The following is a 25,564-nucleotide window of genomic DNA, read 5'->3' as shown; positions in this document are numbered from 1 at the left end:
AGTTTTTTTCCTCTCTCCTCATCAGATATCTCTGTCTCTCTGAAATATTCAGATGATTTGGTTTTGTTCTCTTCTCCCCCACATCAAATCCTCCCCCTGCTTGTGGAAGCAGTGGATTTCACCCAGGCACAGGAGGCTAATTTACACCCTTCAGGGTTTAAAATAGCAGTGGCGTAAATGAAAAGTCCAATTTCTTCAAATTTGCATTGTAAAACCATCCTTCAACTTCCTTGAAATAAATTTTACTATTTTATTAGTGCAAACAAAATGGTAATAAAACACTAATACAGCGCCTTGTATCCAGGGGAAGAGCTAAAATTAACATAGACCGAGCAGTGTTTGCTATTACATTCAATTACCTTTTTACTTGAGATTTACATTCTCATCCCCTTAATCTCCATAGTGGTGGCTCTGAAATCGTTCCCCACAGTCATTCCTGCGTTGGGAATGGACGGCAGGAAAGCCGATCGCTCACCACCACTGCTCCTGCCGCCAGCACCCCGGTGCCAGCGCTTCCCAAGTGTCCCCCGAGCATCTCCGGAGCCTCAGCAGTGAGCACTCACTGTCCTCTGCTAGTCATGCCTTAATGTCTAAACTCCAGGCAAACACACCAGCAGCAAAAATGCAGCCCAGGTGCTATAGCTGCCTTCCCTCTGCCTCTGGAATCCGCTCCTTAATTCCCAGCTACAAGCCATGTCACAGGCAAGTTTTATTATCTCCATTGTACATGTACAAAAACTAAGGCAAAGACTGAGGACCAAAGTGGCTTTTGTACTGGAACTATTCCAGCTTTCACCTAGGACTCACTGAATTCAGCCTCTGCGCTGAAGTTATTTAACAGGGATTGTGTCCTGCAACCCAGGGATGCCAGACCCACAGGCTCAGGGAAAGAACAGCTCCAGCACTGTCTGATGGAACTCAAAGAGAACCTGCACTGAAAAGAAAGGATGCCAAGGACAGAAATCCCAGTAAACACAGTACAGGGAAGCCACTTTCTCAGTATCAGGGGCAAAGTTTTATCTGGCAGCATCTCTGGATGCTTTCTTCTAATACACAGTGATTCTGGCCATTCTCAGAACAGCCAGCCTTTGATAAGACACCACAGGAAAGTGCTGCGCTGGTCCAGCTCCACGCAGTGACTTTATTCTCTGCTCCTCTTTCTTCCCTTTCATGTACTGAACATTGGACACCTCCCCTCTCACGAGCCAAGTCAGAACATTTAACCTTCCTTCAGAGAGCACGGCCAGCACTTGCCTTACAGGTGATGCCCACAACTTTGTTCACTAATTTTCATACAACACTTTGTGATACCCAAATGAGATAACAGAAATTAATTAAGCAGTGTGTAATATCTTTCTAACCTGGCCAAGAAACGACTCAACAGCCTTTCATCCCAGCCTGCTCACTCCCCAGCTATTCCAGCATGACAGGACCACTACAACACTGAATTCAGGCAACAGCTAAGGAGAGCAGAGGGCACTTGGGGAAGGTACCAGCCAGCATCCTAGGGAAGAGCATCTCCTGAGAGAAACAGATCATTTGGGGGTCTCCCAGCCGATCCCAGCCATACTGAACATACAGCACATGCACCACATGCAGGTGCCTGACAGAGCCATCACTAACTTGTTTGGATGGGAAAACACATCTAACTGCTCTGACCAAGTTCCAGGCAGCCCAGGGGCACTGACCTTACCTAGAGGAAGCACCACGGAACTGTCTGTAACCACCCTGCTGAAACCCAACCCCACCAGAAGGCATTGTGTCCCGTGTAGCACGTATTCACTCTAACTCCTAGTGCCCCTTGGGCAGCTCTCCCGTAACTCCTAATTCTTCTACGGAAAGAAGAACGTTGCAGGTCGTTCAGCAAGAGATTTTGCACCAGTAAGAACCTGCTGGTCAGTGAGCAGACAGGGAGGTCTACGGGCTAGCACTTGCTGTTACACATCCCTGGGCTAGATCCCTGAGAACTGCCCTCAAGGTTCTCTTCTTTTTTTCATCAACAAACCCCTCTGGTTTCCACATTCTAATCCATGACTTGCACACCTACCCCCCCCCCCAGCCTGCTCCTCTGAATAGCATGGTCCATCATCCTTCCCCTCTAGCCATCCTGATCATCATGACCGGAGGAGAAAGATCATGCAAAGCATCAGTTTATAGGATAAATGATAAATACTCCCCATCCAAATAACAACTGTGTCCCTAGGAAACCTTCCATCTGTCCACCTTCTAGAAGGCAGCACACACAGGCCCTAATGCAAACAGAATTATCACAAGACACCTGAGCAAAACAAAAAAAGCCCAAACAATAAAGAGTAGGAAGAAGAAAGCTGCCCAGGAGCACAGCGCTGAGGTCGGTTTCAGCTGGTCTTCTGCCCCTTTTTGCTGTTCTCTTTCCCTTGCTCCCCTGAACAAAGGAAGTTTGTTGTCAGGCTCAAACATTTCCTGGGCCTTGTCCGAGTTCCACCTTGTTTTCTTTTTCTCCCCACCCTGTACAAATAAAGCAAAACCCAACTGGCACCACCTGTGATGAAAGGACAACTAAATGCACAATTTTTATCTTTTCTTTCTTTTCTCCCTCCTCCTTTTTCCCTTTTTCTTGGCCAGAAGTTTTGGGCAAAGGACAAAAGGTATTGTTGGGTAAGCATAATTCCAGTGGCTGAGTCACGCTAAGACACTAAAGGGCTGGCTGCTGCTGGGGTAGGGAAAGCCAAGCTGCTGCTTCGCTCAGTGCAATGTGAATGCCAGCAGCACCACTGCGAGCTCTGCCAGCCCCGAAGCACAAGGGGCAATACAGGATTCCCATCACAAGAGAAATAACATAAAACCCCCGTACAAAGATCTTCACCTAAGAAACCTCAGGAGGAAAGAATGTCACACAGGAGAGGCTGGATGAGCTCCTCCCTGGAACCCATAAGGTTGTAAAGGTCATAGTAAAGACAGTTACAATCCTTACTTATGATGAGGGAAGGCTAAGATGCCTCCTTTGGTTCTCCATCCAGGCTACCATTTTGATTTCATGACACAAGTCAAACACAAGAAGCAACCTCCTTCCCCCCAGCTGCAAGCCCTCTGGGAGCTCACATTGCCCTGAGCACCACCAAAGGGGCAGGGGGCTTCCAGGCTCTATGATGATGCAGATAATCACCAACCCACTTCTGGCTGCAAATTAAACGGTGCCCCAAGCGGGCACTTGCTCGGAGCACATTCAAAAGCACACTGCGGACCCTGCAACTCAACGGTACATTTGGGGGAGCTGGAACATTGGCTGCTTGTTTATTTTATGATGCACTTTGGTCTCTCTCAGTTGCACTGTTATCCTACACCTGCTCAGAACCCTTTCTCCAGGCTGATAACAGACAGAGCGCTGTGTGGAGCGGGCGCCTGGCCCGGCTCTTTTTGGTTTTACTGACACACGTGGATTTGGTTGCAGATTACCAATACTCAGTCAGGGAAAAGGTGGAAAATTTCCCTAAACAGGCGTAAACACATGAATGATGTGGAGCAAGGCCCTCAAATGGAGGTAAAGAGGACAAACGCCTTTGTTTATCAACCCTCCCTGGAGCAAATCCTGCTTTCCCAGTGGCACATCTCCTCCTGGAACCCACACTCACGCAGGGAGTTACACTGTTCCTAAGTTTCTTTAATGCAGACGTAGGCCTGGCCTCTTTCAACAGTTCTGGAATCTTTTCATGGCAGACCCCATGACACACGGAGGCGGCTGAGAACAAGGAATCATGCTTTTCCAGGAACGGGGAATCCAGATTTTCTGGTTTATAAATTTTCCCATCTGGATTTGTTTTGCTGCTCATAGGGTAGATCACCAGAGATAAGGAGAGAAAAGCACAGAAGTATCAGAGCAGTGGCAGCCCTGACGGGCTCAGATGAGTTTCTTGCATGTCACAATCTCCTGTTTGGGCAGAAATTTGAATGCCTTTTCCAGCAGCAACACAGATAAACTGGCATCTCCCAAGGGGCTGTTTCAGCTCTCCTGCTGCCTAAGGGTTCTGTGACGTAGGGACCGAGGAGCTTGGACATGCCCGCTCTCAAGACTGTCTCCATAAGGACATGGTAACTAGCCTGCCACTTGCATGGCAAAACTTAAGATCAGCTGAGCCTTCTTAGGGTGAAGCCCATTAGAAGAGCCTATAGACAAGCAGGTTATTACTTGAAAGAGCTGCAATGAAAGACTGTTGGGAAAATCCTGCACTAGCTCCCAAATGGCAGAGGAAGGAATGAGGAGGTTGTATCCATGGAACAGAATCAGTAGCCTCACCTCCTCCACAGCACAGGGCCTGTCAGAGCCTGTTCTCTGGGGAAGAATCCCCCGGGATCGCAGCTGGATGATCTCGGAACAGATCTCCCAAGTCCTACCAAGCTGTCCCCTTGTCCTCAGGTAAGACAGAACCTATCAGGGTCACTCTTCCCAACCCTGCAGCCTGCTCCCAAGGCTCTTCCGGTGCCACTGGCTGTCCATGTACAGAAAGGCACCTGCAGACTGGAGCAGAAATGAGCCTGGACCCTAGAGATTCTGGTAGGGAAGAGCAGCAGGAGTGAAACGAAGGGGCCAGGGGCTGCGACGCCGTGTTTGTCCTCCCCTGCCAGCCCTAAGCCAGGCTGCTGAATTTACACAGCAAGGACAGCTTGGTAAAGGCAGAGCGGCGGCTGTCAGCTGGGAGCCCCTGCACGCTAAGCTCCTGGTTAAATGTTTTCATCAAAACCAGAGCGAGAAAGTGCAGAGCAAACACCACCAATTAGAGGCTGGGATGAAGCGTTCCTGCCAGCAGATCTGGTGAGAGGGCCATGAGTCACCTTAACCCTTTGGGAGCCAGAGCCAGCACAACAGGAGGAAGATGGGAGAGGAAACCTCTCACAAGCTTTACATTTGCATCCACTCATTTCCATTTATCTGTAGGAAGCTGAATTCAGGAGTGAACACTTGCTGTGCTTGGAGCTGTATTATCCCCATAACCTCTGCCCTCACCATTCTCATACCTGGAGGAGACTGAACCAGGCAACCCATCCACCCCAGTGGAGATGGTCACTGGGAGCAGGAGCAGAGGCTGCAAGGTGCACAAGGAGGAGGTCTGGGCCTGGCTATCCCTCAAACCATCTTTACCTTCTAAGTCCATTCCAGCAAACAGAATATATCACATCAGTTTTGCTGAAGGCTGAGGTGCCAATGGTAGTAACATGGCAGTACTCCATGCCTCATTCAAAGACAAAAGGATGGGTCTCGGACAAAATGCTTCCCCATCAGAAACATGATAAAATGCAGCCAGCAACATGAGGAGAGCTGGAATCGGGATAAGGCAGGAATGCCTTTCTTCCCCTAGACTGCATCTTCCTAGATGCTGTTACTTGTCTAATTTCTGAACATGTAAGAGGTGATCAAGATTTAACTGCGTTCTTGGGTTGAATTCCTTCTCAGTGCCAGTAAAACGCTGCTGTCTGAGGCAGGACTTGGTGCAACAGCCGAAAGTTCAGCTTTCTAGGAGCATCAAACATTGCAACGTTGGAAGTGTTCAGAGTTCGGTCCCTTCTGCAGCAACAAACCCTCAAGTCAGAGCTGCACTTGTGCTCACCCTCACTCAAACACCCAGTGACTCCACCTCAGCCCAGCACTGAGCACACACCACTGGAAAGAGACCGTGCATGGACCAGGTCCTGCCCCCCTGCAACACGACCCCATGGAGGTGGCACTGCTGCAATAGGTGGCATTTTGGAAGGTTTCAATAATGGACAGTGTGGAGATCCAGAGGCATTCACCCACAGCAGGGAAGCTAAAAGCTGAGAAGGGATAAATGGTGTTACCACAGCAGCTTATACTGGGGAGAGCCCTTTCAATTTAGGACCCCAAAGGGCTGTGCGTGGTGCAGGCAGGCTCTGTCCCTCCACAGTTCCATGTGTCCAAAGCTGGGCCCCCCGAAGCTGTGAATTTCCAGCATACCACGACCACTGGAGCAGACGGCTCCAGATCCTGCTGAGCCAGCTTGTGGCTGTATTCAAAATTGAGCAAATTTACAGCTGTAAGCTGGGAGTTTATACAACCCCAGAACGTGTTAGGGATGGCTGACCAAGCCCGAACGATCGCTCCCCAGCCAACAGGAATCACTGGTTAGACCCTGAGCACATGGTAGATTTGAGTATTTTCTTTCCCTTTCTCTATCGCATTGGGGGGGGGGGGGGGGGGTAGAAAACATCTATTTTTGTTCCTTTCCGCACCAAAGACAAACTAAAATCAAATCTTAGGTTCAAGCCACCAAGCCCATCAGCTGGAGGCTGTAGCACACCCAGTGACCACCTCCTAGGACAAGGCTGCTGTATTTTTCTCTCTTGCAAGGTGAACAGCTCCACAGGGCTCGATGTATTACCACCAGATGTATTATCTACTCTCATTGCTGGCCCCTTTTGCATGGACACGTCCCTCTCTGTTTGCACCAGACCCCACAAACACTGCCCTGCTCCAGCCTGGGCTGCAAGAAAATGTGGTCCGAGCTAAGTTTAGCGCAGCAAATACACTGCCCTGCACAGACCTTCCTCCCATCTCCTTTGCAAGGATAAACAGCTGGAGCAGTATCAGACTGAAGTGATCTGAACCTGGATTCACAAACAGCAACACAAGGAGCCTGCCAAGTAACGGGCAGGCAGCAGGCAGCGAGTGGAAAGCAGGACTCCAGGAGCCCTCTGATGGGAACAAAATCAGCATCATTCACTGTGCCTGCAAGTGTGAAAGCTCCGCAGCCCGAGGAAAGCACAGGGCTGCACGTAACAGCCTCGACCTAAAATCCCCTGTTTTTATTACAGCATGGCCCCAGTTCTTCTCTGAAAGGCATTTTCAGCAGGAAACCCAAACAGGATTTAGCTGCAACAAGGCTGGAAGAAGGGCAAGGGGCCTCTCCTGGGACTTACTTTGCTGTGTGCCCACAGACAAGACAAGGACACCACACCAGCCTCAACGACACACACATTCGTGAGCATGAGGTGCTCAAGCATGATGAGAGGGAGGGAGACCTGCCTCGGTCATTACACAGTGCAGGCACTCCATTCCATGCCCTGGGAGGATGCAGTGTTTCTAGGACATTGCTAAGGAGCATTAACAGGTCTCCCCTTTCCCCTTCCACTCCATCCTGAATACATAACAGCCCAAAACACCACTACTTCACATGAGTGAAAGAGCCAGCTGAGGCTTTAGGGACTCAGGCACCATAAAACACTCTTTAGCATCCAGCCCCCATGTAAGAAAATGAAGTAAACTGGGACCCTTTGGTTGAAGTCTTGAAGAGGAGAGTGGAGAAGGGGAGATTTCCTCCCTTGCTGCTGGGTGAGCAGGGATCACACCGCCTGCTGCCGCTCCCACAGGTTAAAATACTTAAGTCCTCCAAGGTGCAGCTTAATTTTCTTTTTTAAAAGAGAAAAGTGTCAGTCTAATTAGATAAATCCTCCAAGCACGTGGCCCGGAGTTCGTCATGGAAATTAACCTCCTTGAAAGATCACAGTGACTGAAATAAGAAACTGTGTGTTTTGGCATAGTGCAGTGAAATGGGAGATGCAGGCTGCATTTCATACACCTTCCCTTTCATAAACCTGCCGCGTTTCATATCTGCCCTGCTGGCCCTTAGCTCGGCACCAAGACTTTATCTCCCAGTGCCTGTTTGCAAATCGCTGCCGAGAGGTTACAATAACCCCTGGGAGAGATTTTGCTGGCTCACCAGTGTGAAAGGACACCGCTCCCCTGGTATAAAGCTGGGCCAGCCTGAGGCACTGGGGAAGGGAGGGGCTGGTCCCCAGCAGCCCTACAGAGAGGATGTTCTGCAGACACAGCCACCATGGGAAGCAGCCAGGCTGGGAGCTGTTTGTCAGCCTCGGAGCTGTTTGCCAGCCTCATCATGCAACATGCAGACAAGTGGGATTGTGTGCAGCTCTCACTGCCATGGGCACGGGCTGAGCGGGGCAAAGGGACAGACCTCGAAGCCACAGGCTGTGATCGCATATCTCAGTTTGGACTGTGCCAGCTACGTTCAGGATTTGTTACTTAGGAGGCTCTACACAGCCACTACGGGAGTCACACTGCTTAGGAATAAAAAGCCCTGACCCCTTTGTGATTGAAAGCAGGAGCAAAACCAGGCAAGGAAATATCTGGCTTACAACCAAAAGTCAACTGCCATCCCTACCCTCGAGTCAATGTCAGGACCAGAACCAGATTATTCCATGCTTTCAGGAAACACTGGCCTGTCAACTTTTCTCCCAACCCACCGGGCACACTTGTGCCAGGGCCGCACTCGTGCCAGGGCCACACTCCCAACACTTGTTCCACACGCCTGCTGCAGGCCTCTCGAGTGACGTTACCTGCTGTGTTTCAGTATGTAACTGGAAGAAGACCCCTTCTGGGGTCTGGAATAGTCCTTCCCCATCAAAGGGATGCAAGGATTCTCTTTCCAAGCTTTCCAGTTCACGCTGTCCTTTCAAAGGCTGCTATCCAAAACTAAAACCCCCCGAAAAATCTGTAGAGTTCATCTTTCTCCTTTCTTCCAAAGCCTGGTACACGCGATGCTGTGCTCCCTCCCAGCACCTGGACCGGCCGTGCCACTGACTTCACATGCAGAAGGATCAGGCCCAGCCTCAGAGACCAACTCTGAAGTGACCTGTTGTATTGCCATTGGAATGACAAGCCCTATGGCTCACAATTTGGAAGCAACTTACTTTGCTTCAGAACAGCACTGCTAGTGGCAGAACAAATACAGGATACCTCCTAGAGAGAAAACTACCCCAAAATGCCATGGCAGGCAAGGAGCCAAAGGCCCCAAAGAACTGACAGCTCTGCAGACGTGGACCCCTCTCCTTCAGCACTTACTGCAGACAAGGCTCCACAGCTGGATGGCTCTGGAGCCTGCTTGGGAATACGGACTCTTGTACCTCCAGGTCCTGTTCTAGAGCAGCTCAATCACGCATGGAAGGTATTAGCTGACACCACACGGAGCGAGTACATCCCACGGTACAAGGGGCTGCTCCTCCTTGCTACAACTCCACAGCCACCTCAGAAACAAGATCCCAAGGCAAACGATGCACAAACCCTGCACTCCTGTTTGCTGCTGCTCCCTCAGCTCAGGGTTGAGACATGCTGGAAGGGCACTACCAGAGAAACCAGGATGAACTCAGCCCTCATCTAGTCTCTTAGTGGTTCTCTGCCAAGTACAGACAAGCCCCACAGTTCCATTACTAATAACTTAATACCTAATAATATTACCAATGTAACATTTAACCTTGAAGCCAAGCACCTGGACCAAGAAAAATCAGCAATTTAGCAAGATTTCCACCTCGCTGTGTTTGGCTTCTCCTGCCAACTGATCAAACCCCAGCATCCACAACTCCTTCCCACCTGCTCCGAGGTACCTGGAGTCATTTAAAAATAAAAGGTAAAGCTCCTACTTCAGCCAGAAGCAGACAGAGAGAGAACAGGGACTGCAGGAAGGAAAAAACCCTATTTAAGTGCTGTTCCAACCCCCTCTTTAGGCTTTGGATGAATTAGGCAAACTCCCAGTTAGAGCAGTCTCTTCTGCCTGCAACTGGACTTGAGATAAGAGGCGATAAAGAAGGGCCAGTGGGCATCACCGAAGGCTCAGCCCTTTCCATTACACACCAGCACACAGCCAGAAGGGCTCTGCCAACCCTGAAATGTTCGTTTCCAAAAGGAACACGCACACCCTTTAAAACGGGTATGGTGAAATCTGCCTGGAGAGGAAAGGACCCAGCAACGCAGGTAGGTTCCTGACTCCTTGTCATCAGAGCCAGCAGCCCTGCCCCTGAATTCACTTCACGGGTGTCCTCCTGCTTAGTGCTGCACAGGCTCAAATCCCCCAGCGCTGCTGCGAGCGCACTGCTGAGAGGTCGAGCGACATCAGAATCCACGACGGATTCAAAGACATCTCCATGTTTTGCTGTCAGCCTGAAGTTTGAATAAAGGAGCCCACCAGAAAGAGTGAATGAACGTCCCTGGCAGCTGCCTCGCAGAGCCGAGCCTGTGCTTTAAGCCACCTAGTGTCCGAGCCCGGGTGCATCCTGCCCTTCGAGGGAAGCCAGCTGCTTTAGGAAACCCAGGCAAAGCGCAGTTGTGACACCCACCGAGGCTGAAACGAGAGGAGCCAAGAACAGGGTGCACAGGATGAGAAGCAAGCAAGGGCCCACCCCGAGCTGGAGAAGCAGGCACTGAACTGGAGGCACAGCAAAGCACCCGGCCCAGCACCCACGGGGCACTGCGGGGCCCTCGAGCACAGGGTGAAAAAGGGAGGACAGCACGCTTGCTCCTTAAACCAGCATCCGGCAGAGAACATCACCATTAGAGGCCAACATTTCAGCTCTGAAATGGGGCTCGCCATGGCTGGGCTGCAAACTTGGAGACAACTTTCCTTGGCACAGGCCTGTGGAACAACACGGAAGCGCCCCAGAGCCACCGGCCCCACTAACCCACGTCTGCTCCCTGAGACATCACTTCCATGCACGGCTCCTCTCCTGCCCCGCAGCAGCCCCCTCCTCCTAGCTCTCTTTCTCTGTGTCCTCGAGACTCCTCTCACCTTGAGGAGTGTTAGGATTACCCAGCATTTACACTCAATGCTCCTCTTTATTCCTTAAGACTTATTAAGAATGATAATGAGCTCCAAAGCAGTGACACGTCTCTCTCTCCCCCTCTGTCGCGCTCTCTCTCTCTCTCTCTACGTGCCTTTTCCGTCAAAGGCACACAGGACAAATCCGACCAAAAAAAAACCCCTGACAATATGGATCAAGGACACACGAGGATTTAGATTCCACAAATCCTGCCTTTTTTTTGTTGTTTGTATCATTCCCACTCAAATTCCAAACCCCTTTTTCCTCTTCTTACTCATATTCCCCCCCTCTCCCTCTCTCTCTCTCTACCCCAACCCTCTCGGACTTTGAATGAGAAGGAAGCAGAAGAAGAGGAGAAGAAAGCTGCTTGCCTGGAAAACCTCGTTAATGTGGAGCTCTTAAACGCTTGATTAATTTTAGCTAAATTTACGATGTGCTCTCGCTTTGCTTTGAAGCTGCAGCCTTCGGTACCAAAAGCAAGTTAACTTTCAGATCCCTCTTGCCAGCCCCACTGCCCCCTAATCCTTGGATGCCCTGCTTGGGTACACACACACACATACAGGAGAGAAATACCGTAGCAGGGCATGGAAGCAGTCGCCGTGCCGGGTGTTCAAAGTGGTTCGATTCAAATGCCTTCAGCACAGCCTAATAATCACAACCTGCAAACTCCCAACTTCCAGCTATTTAACTTCCCAGAGAGATCAGAACACAAAATCACTGGTCAGTCCTTCCACAAGAACAGGAAACAGGGAAACATAAACCCCGATTCCAGGAGAAGTGGCTCCAAGTTGCATCTGCTCACACCACGGGAACGCCAGGCTCTCGGCTGCATTTGAAACGTCAGGTTCTCCCAAAGCCACCTTTAAACCAGCTCTACGCTTTGCCAGAGGGAAAAACTGAACCTAAGGAAACCTGATGGACAGATTGATACATACCCTGATCTATACTTCAATATTTCAGTCTTCTCCCCAGCTTCCTCCTACCCAGTATTTGCTTTTATTCTTTGTCTCCCTCTGCTAGGCTCTATTTTTCTGATACAGACATCAGGAGGTTAAGGGCTCAATTATCAAGTCTGTTGAATCCTCAGCTTCACGTTACTTAGGGGGTTCTCTGTTGCTCTTTGGAAACTACGCTGCAAAACCTCCTTCCCTCTCGGCTTTTCTTCCTCCTAACCTGCAATGTCTATTTCCAACACCCCCCCCCTGCATGTGTACCCACAAATGTATTTGGGATCAATGGAGAGAAACCATGAATTGGGTTGGGAGAGAGGAACGTTAATAAAAATAACCCTGAGTGAGCCTTAGCCAGAGCGAACCTGGAGCGTTCCCGATCTTGAAACCTAAAGTAACATCCACATGGAATTTACAAAATATGATTCGAGTGGTTCTAATTAGCCCCAGTCTGTGGAAAAATTGGAAGGAAGCGGCTCTTTGATTAATGTTACAAACCAGAAAGGAAACAGATTTTAGAAGTTAAAGTAGCAGCACTGTGGAATACAGAATCATTACCAGCATACATTTCTGATACCTGCTTCAATCAGATGGCTTGGGGTTTTGGTTTTAGGGGTTTCTTTTCCTTTTTACTTGAAAGGGGAAGAAAAAGGAAGACAGGATGCAAGTAAAAGCTTTTGTTTATGGAAGTGTGCGGCGCTTTTATCTCCTAAGGAATTTATATAGCTGGACTGTGTATAAATCCTTCTGAAAATGAAATTAGCAAAACCAAAACAGGGGTGAAGGTGCTGGGGGGGGAGAAAATCAACACCTCAGTAAATCATAGTGGATAACCAGCCCCTGGCTTGGACAGATAGCAAATTCAGCTTTAACAGAAAGAAACAGAGTTGGAAAGGGAAAGGACGAGGTTCATACCTGCAGCAAAGTCCTTGCAAAAATGGGGGGCTATTTTTAAGAAGCTTTGAAAGTTACTGTGCAAGTTTGCTTGGGCTTGAAAAGAAAAAGGAAATCAGGTTTTTTTTTTCCAGCCAGCTTGATTGTTTTGGGTGGAGCTCAAGCGTGTGTGTATATATGCTGTATATAAAAATGAATTACTAATTCTTTCCTGGAAACTGTTTGAATTGCAATCTGCAAGATACAAAAACACACCTTTATTTTAATACTGATTTTAATACAGATAGAAAGGGGGGGGGGGGGGAGATAGAGAGGGAAAAGCTTTTCCCCAGTACACAGCAAAACCCTTCAGCAAGAACAACACCAAGAGACCCCCGAGCCACTCGCACACACTTTGCCCAGCTGCACACACCAACTGAACTCCAGCTTGCAGGGGCTTTTCCCTGTACCAAGGCTTCGCTCTGAAACTGCCAGAATGACAATGTCATGTGTGGGGAAAGCTGACACTTGGCGCTTTTAAAAAGAAATGAAGAAAAAATAAGCTGTTGACTTCTTGGTTAAAGTATTTTCTTGTTCTAACTCATGTTCTTATGTCACTGGGCTAAAAAAAAAAAAAAAAGAAGAGGAGGGAGAGGGAGAGAGAGATATGACTTTCCTTGAATGATCTGTTTAACCTAAGCCAGAGGAAAAAAAAAGAAGTCATTAATTACTTATGTGAGCTATTGCTTCTGAAAGACAATAAACCTGCCTGGTCGCCATGGATATGACATATTTGCTCTGAAAACAACACAATAATTAGCAAAGGGGAAAGATACAAGGAGAATATGCAAACTCCTGAGTTTAAAGCCATAGTGTTTCCTTTTCACACACACCCCCCCCCTCCTCTTTTTACTTGTCACAGTCAATTCTGTTTGGCGTTTAGATCAAACAAATAAACTGAATATTTACCAAAAATTAAAAAATTTTAAATGTCTCATCTCGCTGTGAATTAAAAAAAAAAAAAAAAAGGTGAAAAATAAAGAAGAAAAATTAAACAAGGAAAAAAGATAAGTCCAGTATGGATAGATTATAACCACCAAGGTGTTCCCCATCTACGTGTAGGTGTATATATGGGCATCTATGTGAACTAGAAATATATTTACGCACACACCCCCCAACATATATGAGCTATAAGGGTTAGGTGCACTACATCCTATAGATATCCTTTTATTGTTAAGCTTAGTACAGCAGCACAGCAAGAGGAAAAACGTCTCTGTTTTAGGGGGTGGCAACATTTTGCAGGTACACTAAGAGAAAGTGCAAGAAGGGAGTTGAACCGTGTTCAACGCGCATCGTGCTGAGAGTATTTTCTTTGCAAACCCTTTAACTTCCCTCCAGAGGATGAGCAAAACCCCACCACTGGTGTGCCCCGAGAGCCAGCCTCCTGCCCACAGCAGCTGAGCAGGAGTTTGCCAGCTTGAAGCATAAACCCCCAATAACAATTCCTTCTCTCCCCTCAATGACTTGTTAGAAAGTGCTATTACGCTGAACCCCATGTAATCCTGCCATGGATAAGTTAAGGAATAATGAAAACCGAGTTGGATGCACGGAGACTTCTTTGAAATCATTTCTAAATGTTGCGGGGAAAATGTTTTTTAGACTGCTCTCTCATTAAGATGAGACAAAGACTATTAAAACCTTCTCTAATGCGGTGGCTTTCTGGATTCTGACCTTCCACATTTAGAAGCCAAGTAATAAAAACACCCTAACAAGCACTTTATCTTTAGAGATATTTGACTTTGAACTTATTTTAACATTAAAAAGAACTTGGGAGGTATAAAAATAACAATGGAGTTGCCACAAGTTTCTCTTGTTGTTGTTGTTGTTTTCATTGCTCAAAAAACAGAGAAAACCTTTAGTACAAAATAAGCAGATTAAGGAAACATCCCCCTAATTTAACTGCCTCTTTTTCTATTTTTTTTTTTTTTAACAATAGTTTTTAGCTGGACTCTTTGATCTTGAAAGGGTTCTGCTATCTTGTGTGATGAGGGGGGAAAAATGATCTGTTTTAAATGATGATGCAAAAAAAAAAGGATCAAAGCCCTGACTTTCTGTTAGCCATAATAAGCTCTGTCTTGCACAAAGCTTCAACTTCAGGCTTTAATATATAAAATATACAGAAGCCCAATAAAAGCACTGAAAAGGTACAAAGTCTGAAAACAAAAGGGGACGCTGCTCCTTTAAACGTTTTAGTGCATATGGAGTTTGATTTCTGAAAGAGATCAGTTTAACATCTCCATAGAAACCAGCAACAGATTATCATCAACAGAATAAATAACTAGTCTAATAAATTAAACAGGAGGCATAAGATCTGGAAACTTGATTACTGAAGTTCAACAATATTCCCCCATAAACTCTGCCAAAGCACCTTTAGGGCAGCGAACAAGGTGGCAGCGACACACAGATAAAGGGTTGGTGGGAAGCAGGCAGGACTTGTGGAAAGGAGAAGTCCAAAACCTCCGCAAGAAATTATTCCACGCTAAGAGTCAGCAAATCAATAGAGGAAATAAATCCATCAGTGAAGTTTGGGGAGGGACAGCTCCTCTTGCAGGGAGCCGCCGGAGCGGGCAGGAGGGGGCACGCACACCGTGGCCGTGCCGCTCCGGAAAAGTTTCCCCTTCGCAGCCCGAAGGGGCCGGAGCGTTCGGGCCGATCGCTCGAAGCCGCCGCGGTTCGGAGCCGCCTCCAGCCGCGACCCAAACCCCGCAAAGTTTGCCCGAGAAGTAGTCCGGCCCCGGGGCGAGCGGCAGCGCCGGCCCCAACGCCCGACCGAGCCTCTTGACAGCTCGCTCGCTGCCCCGGCCGAGCCCCCGGCAGCGCCCGCTTCTCCGGACCGGCGCTCGGGGTCCGGCCCGGGGCCGCTCCCCGCCTGCCCCCCCGCCGGCCCGGCTGTGAGTGACGGCTCGGACACCTGTTCCCCGTCCCCAGAGCCTCCAACGCGGGCAGCGGCTCCCCGGGGAGCCCCGGCCCGCACCCCCCGCCCGCCGCCGCCCCGGCCCCGGGCGGCCGCCCCCCGCCCGCCGCTGCCCCGCCGCGCACGGGGGGAAAGGGGGGAAAAAGGGGGCGAGAAGGGGAAGGAGGCGGAGGGGGGAAACTTCCTGGCTCCGGATGGCAAATCAGCTGCGCATTCTGCAAATGCCACCGGGTAAAAATAACCTGCTGCTTCGCCCGGGGGGCCGGGCACCGGCTGCCCCGAGCCGCGCTCCCAGCCGCCGCGGCCCCTGCCGCCCCGTCCCTGCCGGGGGGCTGCGGCCGTTCCGCTGCGGGCCAAGCGCTGCCGGCCCCGGCCCGGCCACTTCGCAGAAAGTTCTCCGTCCCGGCTCGCCCCGCCGGCACCCGGCCCTGCCCGCCAGGCGCTCCCGCCGCCGCTCGCCCAACTTTGCCGCCGTGTGTCCTCCCTCCCCTCCTCTCCCCTGCCCCGGTGCCTCCGCCCGGCCGCGCCGGGACCCCCGGGCAGTGCGGAGCGGCGGGGCTGCGGTTACCTGCGCCGGGCGCGGAGCGGGAACACGTGTTCCCCCGGCGCCTGCCGGGGCTCCTGCCAAAGTCCTGCAAATTGACGGGCACCTCCGCGGCCCCGACTCCACCGCCGAGCGCGCACGGCGCTGCCCCGCCGGCCCCCCGCCGCCGCCACCGCGGCACACACACCCCCCCCCCCCCCCGGGCCGCCGCCGCCGCCCGCCTCCCGCGGAGCCGGTCCGGGCGCCGCCGGCCCCCGCTTGCCGGCCGGCGCCCGCGGAGGCTGGGCGCTGCCCCCGGGAGCCGGGCGCGGAGCGCGGTGCCCACCTGCCGGGCAGCGCCGCCCGCCCGCGCAACGCCGCGGTCCCCGGTGCCACCGAGCCGGGGCTGCCGGTGCGGGGCCGTGGCCGGGCGGGAGCGGACGGGCTTACCTGCACTTGGGGCTGCTTTGGGTGACTTTCCAAGTCAAGGGAAATGTGTGTGTGTTTGGGATGCAGGCTGCAGCGCGCATGCGCCATCAAACTTGCCCTGATCCCGGATTTTTCCTCCTCGCGCTCCCCTTTGCTTTGATTATTGAATTTTCCTATTTCTAACAGGAGGGCGGGCCGCGCGCAAAACCCGGCCTGGAGCACGCCGCCGCCTGCCCCGGCCCGCCCGCGGAGGGGAAAGGGGGGAGCGGCGGGGAGGGAGCGGGCACGGAGCGGACTCGGTCTCCAGGCAGGCAGGGCAGGCAGGCAAGGGAGAGGCGACTGCAAAACCCGGACCGGATCGCCCTCCCCTGGCAAGGGGAAAAGGCGAGGAAGTGTCCCCATTTCCCAGCCCCAGCGGGCACTTTCCTACCTCCTGCCCTGTCCCTGCGCCAGGCGGTGCCTCTGCCCAGCGAGGCACTGGAAGTGTTATAAAATGCTCTATTTTGCAGGCCGGTGACCTCTGCTCACCTCAGCTCCCTGCCACCAAACTCAACGGGGATCACGAGTAACCAGGCTGCGAGTGTTTCTTTATTCTCCGGTCGGTTTCCTAGGCATAATTTTCAGTTGCTATTGTACAAACTTCTAAACTTCATTACTTTTACTTATGTTCTTAGTCTGGATTTCACTCCTGTTTAGAGCTAAGCACTGTCTCGCTGCATCTACAACTGCACTATTTCTCGGTTTGGCTGCCTGCAGTACTCGCTTTGCTGGTATTTATGCACGGCACTGACTTTTGCAGGTCTGGATCCTAGAGCAAATGTCAAGGAACAGACACACAAGCTACAGGCAGCCTCGTGGGCCAGGCTGGTTTGGAGGATGCCTTTGTAGGATCAGCGCTGAGGGTTGCCCTGAATTTCCATGCCCCTCTGCATGCACCTGAATTTCCAGCAGGCAGGCATCACTCTTCTATGTTAAGAAACTTTCCCCAGCTCTAGCTTTCATTGCTCAGCTTTCATCTTCCCGTGACAGTCAGTGTATGTTATAGGTACCTTTGTGCATCCTGGGGTGGTGGTTCACAAAACCACCCACAGAGACCCTTTCCCTCACCCCTTTCCCTGATCCTTGTGTAACTTAATCCTGTGGGACTGGGTGCAGGTGAACCCCTGCCTGCATCCCAGGGCTTGCAGGATTTGGGCCCTAGGCCTGAGCTCTGCAAACCTGTGAACTCCTGAATACCTTCAGTCGCTGGGAGCAGGAGCTCTGCGTCAGCACACCCACACAGAACTCCTTGCAGGAATGCCTCGCTCTTCCCTGCGCTTCCCTGTCCGTGTCTGTCTCCACCTGTTGCCTCTTGTCCGATGCTCACACCGTAAGGTCTTTGGGGCAGAAACTAGGGTTTTGCTCTGGATTTGTCAGTGCCTTGCACAATGGAGCCCTGCTTGGTGATCACAGCTCCTACGTGCTATTGCCACACACATAAATAATAACAATAATTAATAATAATAGACTAATTCCTCTGATTTCGATGTGACTACTCATGTGAGTAAAAGTGACTCACATACATGAGTGTTTGCAGGACCGCTGCCAGCTCTTGAGCTTTTATTGTGAGTCTTCCAATATTTGGTGTTCTCCTTTGATCCCCAGCTCCTGGAATGACATGTTTGGAGCACTTGTGTTTACACAAGGAAGCTTGGAAATGTGGCCTAGTGCTCCCCAAAGCCTCCCAAGCCAGAAGACAAAGAAGAAACTTCCAAAGAAATGGATTTTTAATCGCTTTGGAGAAAATCCTGCAATTTGGCAGCTTGGGGAAGGGGGGGAGCCTGACTCATGGATTTTGAACAGGCAAGTTTAGCAATGTACGTCTATTGAGTTAAATATTTAGGTCCCTGTAAAGACCAGGCTTTTCCTCACGAGGCTGAATTTACAGTGGAGAGATGTATTTCTTTGGAAATACTCTGAGTGTTTCAAGTGTCTGTATCTGTAGAATCTGGGCTTTTGTTTATTTGAATATTGCTTGGTATTTGTCATTCTCTAGTTATTTATTTTTACCTGCTCACAGCAAGAAAGCAGGAAAATGGGGGTGAAAATGGGATAATTAAAGTAAATAAGACTGTGTGAGACTGTTATAACAACTGTGGCAAGTATTTATAAATCGCTGAAAATAAAAAGACCAAACTTCTTGCATTTGTATGCTGGAGAGACTGTGCCAGGTTAAAGCCCATGTGTTTCCAAAAGTAAATGTCCCGACTTCTGGTACAAATGTATAAAAGAGCAGGTCCCAAGCTATGAATTCTTGCTTATGAGGCATCCCTGAAGAATGAAGGGTTGGGAGAATAGGGCCCTTTAATTAAATCTGCATCGTTACTTTTAATTGCATTTACTTCTTATTATTTTCTCTGGTTCACTTTTTTGCATTTCTCTCATCTGGGGTGCTGAACACAGACTCAATGGTCTTCCTTCTGCTTGGAAGTCGGCTCATTCCGAAGTGCTGTCAAGTTGCCCTAGTTAGGAGGAGAACTTGGGGACAGTCAAGTGGGTTTGAGGCCATGCTGTTCATCACCAAAGAGCTCTTGTGCCTGTGCTCCCCTGCATGTGGCATGAGGCTCAGACACCCTACAAACTGACAACAGCTTCAAGCCTCCTTCCAAACCACACCTTGCCCGAAAGCTCTCTGTGCCTGTGTTTTAGAGCTCCACTCTGCATGCTTAACGGGGTCTTTTGACTTCATAGTCCCTGCTTTCTGAAGAGCCTTTGTGCAAAGCCCCATTCATTCAGTGCACCTGAGGTTGGCCATAGGAGCTCCTAGTCCAGGCCCCAGAGCGCCTGGCTCCCCAGTCAGATAGAACATGAGGTAATGATACCTTACACAGCCCATTCCAGATAGAAAGAAAATAATTTAGCAAATTGCAAATGATGCATACTTAACTATTTATGCAGCATCTTCCTGTCATCAACCCAAAGCAATTTTACTTCCGTGTTGAACCGTGGATGAAAATGTTCTATAGATTTAACCATTGCAGGAGTTCCTTTTAAGTGGTGCAGTAATCTCTCTCCAGCTAATTTAGTGTTGTAATAAGGCACCACCCTCACAAGTCCTTTGTGTTCTTGTGTCAATACTGCCCCCAAACCATAAGTGCTGGCATCTGCATCTGTCATAAAAGTGGGTCTCAAGCACAGAAAGACTAAGAGAGGAGCAATATGGCCATTGGTCTCAAGAGCCTTTTTCTGGTTATACCCAGTTTCATTCAGGTTTCCTCTGAAATACAAGTTCCCTTCTCAACAAACCTATGGCATGTTTTAACACCACTGGAAAATCCAACAATAAACCTTCTCTAACAGAAGCTGAGATGTACCTGGGAGTGGGACACTTCAATACAGATCCAGTGTTCTTGCCACTGGGGGTTCCTTGCCCACTGCTCAGGATTTGACCTGAACCAGACCACGTCTCTCATTGGGATTAAAGACCTTTTAACCAAAGACCTGTAACCAAAATGTCTCTTGGGTTTGCTCCTTTTTATGTATACAACACAATAGTGGAAAAAAAATCCAAAAGGAGCCTTGGTATCACTGTCATTCCCTTTCCCCCTGTGGTTTTCTTTACCAGCATTTACTAAACCCAGCAAATACTAAAGACCTTACACAGATATGGTTCCCATCTTTGCTATTTCCTGCTTGCCTGAACATTTGACAAACAAACAGTCCAGTTGCACAAGACCATTGGCAGCTCAGATTCCACGTGCTCCTCCACCTCCAAACAGGTTTCATCTATTCCCAGTCTTTTTTCAGCCAGCATAGCATGGAGCTACACCATTAGCTGCTGCCCTTGGGAAGAGGACATCCTGCTCACTGCAGGCTTACTGCCCATAAGATATTGGTTGTATTAAGCTACATATTTCAAATAAATTTCCATGGACTGAAATTGCAGGACACCCTTCATGCTATTTATCACTCAGCAATTAGCAATAACAACCTCCAAACTCATTCTTAGGTCGTCCTCTATGTCTGCTGTCCACAACTCTTGGTTAAATCCACAATTTCCTCTCACTTTGTGAATGGTTCCCCATCTTGCCCAGGGTCCTCTTATTTCCACACTGCGGTGGTGTGGTTGCAGCCTGTGTAGGCACGCTGCCATTACCTATGGGGTGCAAGGACATGGAGATGTGTCTGTCACATCTCTTCTGAGCTCTGGGTAGTAGTGAGATATGAGCATGATGAGGTGGTACAAGCCACACAGAATACAAGTGAATACAATATTTAGACTGATGGCAGGACAGCTGCTGGTACAGCTATGCCTTTGCTGCGGACTAGACATGGATGTGCTTTATTGCCACTCAGCAGGTACCCCAGAGCACGCTCCATCTGGCTAAAGTGTGCAAGTGCAGCCTGAGAAAACATTATGTACCCTTAAAACCTTACTCACACAAGAAAAATTATGCTAAAATAACACAAGAAGGGCCTGGATTGAAATGAGGAAGCAGAGTAATACATGCTGAGGGCTCAGCCTCTGTCCTCAGCTCACCTTGCTGTGACTTGGCTACTGCTGGTTGTTGGAGGGGAAGATGAAGAACTGCAAAAGGGGTTCCCTGTTGCTTGGAGGCATGTGGCAATAGAGAATCAGGTCTAGATGTCCTGTTCCCAACCATCAGACCAGATGACACTCTTCACATAGGCCTACATGCCACATTCATTCCTCAAAGAGGCACTTAATCTCTGGTAAGTGAGTAGCAGGCTGAGGTCTAGGCTGACCAGTCTACCAAACTGGGCTGAAACAGTCAGCTATTCCACATGGACTACCTAGTGGCCATCAGGCATCACAAGGAACATTTTCCAAACCAAGCCCAGAGGAAGGTGCTATCCAGGACCTCTCATCCTCCTTCACAACTCACTGGAAGAATGAAGAAAGCACTCAGAGACGCACTAAGAAAAATCCTATGGATTTACTTAGTTTCGTAATGGAAAATACAAAGTAATTGCAGAGGAGGAGGAGGCATTTTTCCAGTTGCAGGTATAATATTATCTGCTTTCATTTTTTATCATAAGAGTGGCACAAGTAATCACAGAACATCATGTGGTCATTGTTTGTCAAGTGCCATTTTCTCACAGGCAACTCTTTCTTTGCCTGTGCACACTTGAGAAGAAGGAGGAGGTTGACTGGATCCCTGTTGTACCCCTGTTCAAGCATTGCCTCACACTGACAGCAGCGTGGCAAGACTGCTCTGTATTGAAAAGGATCAGGCCCTGTGTTTTGACACTTCAAACTTGTGTTTAGAAATATACATAATGAGTATCAGTGCGTAAGTGTACAATAAAAATACGAAACTGCATGGGGCAAATTATAGGTGTGCAGCCTGATACTTATTTTTGGCTGGTATAAATCATGGAACCATTATAGAATCAAAGAATCAAATCATGGTTTGGGTTGAAGGGACCTTAAAGCTCGTCCAGTTCCAACCCCCTGCAATGGGCAGGGACCCCTTCCACTAGAGCAGCTTGTTCCAAGCCCCTGTGTCCAACCTGGCCTTGAACACTGCCAGGGATGGAGCAGCCACAGCTTCTCTGGGCACCCTGTGCCAGCGCCTCAGCACCCTCACAGGGAAGAGCTTCTGCCTAATATCTAATGTAAAATAATATAAATGAGGATAGACAAGTATGTGCTCTGCTCACAGTCTGTCCTTATCTTTTTTTATCTGCCTTAAATCTGTATAAAGCTTCAAGCAAAAGACTTGGCATTTAGCAAGAACTATGTGGCATTTAACCCCAGTTTTGTCCCAGAGTTTCCCAGTGAGTTCACTATTCTTTGTGTCTAGGTACAATATCCGCTGCTTTGGGGCTTAGTCCTAAGAGAGGCTACAAAAGGCAGTGAATGAATGCAGAAGAAAACAAAAATAAATAAGCAGGAACAATAATAAACTTGGAATTCAGGTGTGAAGTTGTGAGTTTGTAATTGCCTGCCCCTGTTAGAAAATAATCAACTAAATAGCAATAAATAATAAAAATTTATATTAACAATTCATTTGTGCTGATACAGACCTCCAAGTTAGAGTTCATTATATTAATTTACTAATTAATTAAGCTCTACATCACCTGGCACCTACACAGGCTTTATTACACTTTACAGATGGAAAACTTAAGAGTCTTGCCTAGGGACACAGTGAATCAGTGGCAGAGCCGGACACAGAACTGGAATATCCTCCACAGCTCTAGGTCTGTTTACAGCTTAAAGCTGCCCTGATTTTCTGACTAATTTAGTTCAACAGATGCAATTCTCAGTGTGGAGACTCCAATTTGGGTGCAAGAGGGAGTTATTTTGTTTGAGCTTAAATCAGTTCTTAATTATATCAAGCTAGTTATATAAATGCAGTCTTAAAAATATCCTTGTAGGCATCTACATTTCGGGCCATTGACTTAAAAACACACCTTTAGTTTAAACGCTGCTATTTTCCAGATGGCTCCCAAGTCACAATAGTTCTTCAGGTCCCTCCCATCCTCATTTCACCAGTAAACTTCATCTACTATGCTGAGATGGGCAATTTTGAGCGTCTTTAACTAAACAGCCCAACCATTGGTGAGTGCCCTGATTTTGGTTAAAGACAGACATACTGCAATTCAGTTTGGTCTTTTAATAAATGGTTTAAACTTCTTCAAAGTCAGGCTTTGTAAGCAAGTTTTCAATTGCTTAAGGAGCTGCTCCTAAGCAGCTGAGCTGCTTGGGTTTAAGTGTGTAAAGCCGAGTTAACTCTGAGATGATAACCCTTCCACGCTCCATCTCTCAGGCACCACAGAGAGCTTTTATCAAGGCGCATTTATCTACGGACATTTTGAAGTTTGATCCCTTCCAATATGTGTTCCTGCCTGACACTTGCTCCCATTTGTCACCCCACACCCTTGTCCTGGGCAAGAGGAGCTCACTTCATTATCTCTGCCTCCATCAGTGTCTTTGTGGTCATACTGGCACTGGGGCACATGGACTCACTTGGCCCTCTATCTCCTGCACCATGTGCCAACCTGTTGTATGGCACTGGGGGCTCCATAGGCTGACCAGGGGAGATGGAGGCAAACCAAGGACTGCGCAAGGAATGCACAAGAACTGCACAGGATAATGGGAAACATTATTTATAGCCTGAATGCAGCAACCCTCCCCTTCCTCCCCCCTCGCCAACAGACAAAGCCATGTCCAGTAATGACAAAGTCATTACCTTTTTATTATTTTTCAATAGGGTTCAGATGGAGCATGGCTGTTCCTTACAGACTGTCCTGATGGCTCCAGGCTCCGGTGGCTCTGAGAACACTCAGCTGAACACAGCGAGTGGGTGTGGAGGCACCAGCCCTGCTTTAGGAAATTTGGGCCTTACCCTCCCAGCAGCCTGTTATCTCACTTATTAAGAGAGAATTATGTTTCCCTTCCTCCCAAGAGGCATTTGGGACTACAATAAAGGCCTTGTGAGAACTGCTGCAAGATCAAAGCAGGGATCCCATTGGAGAAGTTCAGCATAGTGCTGTTCCTGATAAGATAGGGGTTTGGGGCTCGTAATAGAAACTCTGGGCTTTACAATATTTCCTGCAGCACAAATGCTATCCTTGAAAAAAATGATTTTTTTCCATGTGGAAATCCTAAAATGAGGTGATGCTCCAATCCTGAAAAGGTTGAAATCCTTTTGCATTTGGTGGCTTTTCAATCTTTCCACCCCCATGTCCTATGTCCCATGAGAAGTCCTTATTCTGATTATGTCAGCACTGATCAGTCTCCAAAAAGCTTCTTCCCCCTTCACCTGCTGCCCCCCTGTAACTCAGATCCCTTTTTCTTGCATTCAGTGCCCTAGGTTTTGCCTTTGTCTTTGTCTCCTGCTTTTCACATGTCCTTCCCACACTTTGTATCTCCAACAAGACCCCAGTGTGCGGGTCTGATAACCCACGTAGCACCCCTGTCTCTGGGATTTATTTTGAGATGTGCTGCTTGTTTATTTATTTCCCTTTTAGCACACCCAGCAAGGCCTGTGTGGCAGGAGATGTGAAGGGAGGTGATTATGGGAGACTATTTCCCCTCGCCGCTCATTCATGACAAACAAAGAGCAATGATTGATGATTAAAAATGCATTCTCTGGGCTTGTTTTCTTTTGTTTTACCATTATGGAGATATTATAAATACTGAATACTAATCAATCCAGACCTGGCGGGACCCCATAGACCTTCTGCAATCCCAGGGCTTCGCTCTTCCTTACAACCTCTGCAGCTTTCCCTTCTCTCCTTTGTTTCTGAACTAGAGTCCTCCATCCGAGCCAAATAGCTTTGGATGAATTCACAGTGTCTTTTTGGACTGTCTGGGCTCTCACCTCTCCCAAATTGCCATCCATATGTAGGGACAGGCTGTTCAAGCCTCCTGGCATTCCCCTGCCCTTTTTTGCCCTACAGTGGGGTGAAAACAGAAATTCACTCCTCAGATCAAAAGAAAATTCCTCTTATTTAGGAAACCCAAAGTGCCATGAATTGGCTTTCAAAGTGGGTGCCTTGTGGAGAGAAGGGCTCAGGAAGGCTCCCAAACCCCCTCTCATTATTGCTGTATTCTATGATTCTGAGATTCTGTTTCTCCCTAGGCATTTCAGTGCAAAAGCCAGAGTGCCACATCTGATTCCGCAACATTACACAATGTCCAGATAAACAGCAAACTCGGTGGTGCTTGCATTCTTTTATCTTTATTCAGTCAAATTAACTGCTTTCTCTTTCTCTTCCCGCACCCCCGCCCTCGCCTCATTCTCCCTCACCCATGTAAAATAGGGACACATTGCGTTGGGCACTGCAAAAATTGGTCAGAATCATCTATCCGAACGGAATGAGAAGATTCCTCTTCACTTTGGGCTAAACTACTACTTTTCTCTTGCTGGGGAGACTTCTCTGCTCCCTGCTGGAGTCAACATTAAATCTCCCACACAGCCGAGCTCTGTGGTTGAGCATAGTTGGGTTGAGGCTGAGCTTTTGCAGCTGTCCCCCCGCCAAGGAGCAGACTGGGGTCCCTCTTCTGCTCTTTACTGCACAGGGGCAGGCCCGAGCACTGGCCAAGATCCCCTGAAGCCAGCAGAGAGTAACAGCAGCACAAGGGGGTGCCTGTGTAGCTCACATTACTGACAATAAACTGCAGTGGGCACTGACATGAGCTTTCCTTAATATGCTTAGAACCAGCTCTGGAATAGCTGAGCTCAGCTGGAGCGTATCAGGAAGGAG

General features: G+C 48.9%; 1 protein-coding gene across 6 annotated transcripts in view; it reads right to left on the bottom strand.

Annotated features, from left to right (window-relative positions):
• CASZ1 (castor zinc finger 1) overlaps positions 1-25,564 on the bottom strand; it is a 280,840-nt gene that overhangs the window by 180,791 nt on the left and 74,485 nt on the right. For 4 of the 6 annotated variants that reach the window (XM_057431529.1, XM_057431566.1, XM_057431536.1 and 1 more), the window contains exon 1: positions 16,370-16,551. The exons of 1 other annotated variant lie outside the window; for it this stretch is intronic. The gene's annotated coding sequence lies outside the window, so the exon portion shown is untranslated. Of the gene's footprint in view, positions 1-15,964; positions 16,092-16,369; positions 16,552-25,564 lie in introns of those variants that run through there. One more of the 6 variants, XM_057431554.1, reaches the window with a different exon arrangement.

Source organism: Pezoporus wallicus, unplaced genomic scaffold (genome assembly GCF_028554395.1).
Source record: "Pezoporus wallicus isolate ANWC-B61680 ecotype Strahan unplaced genomic scaffold, APGP_CSIRO_Pwel_v1 contig_8006, whole genome shotgun sequence".
In the NCBI taxonomy this organism is placed as follows: Eukaryota; Metazoa; Chordata; class Aves; order Psittaciformes; family Psittacidae; genus Pezoporus; species Pezoporus wallicus.
Note: the sequence above shows the minus strand (reverse complement) of the source record. Positions and strands in the feature narration are given on the sequence as shown.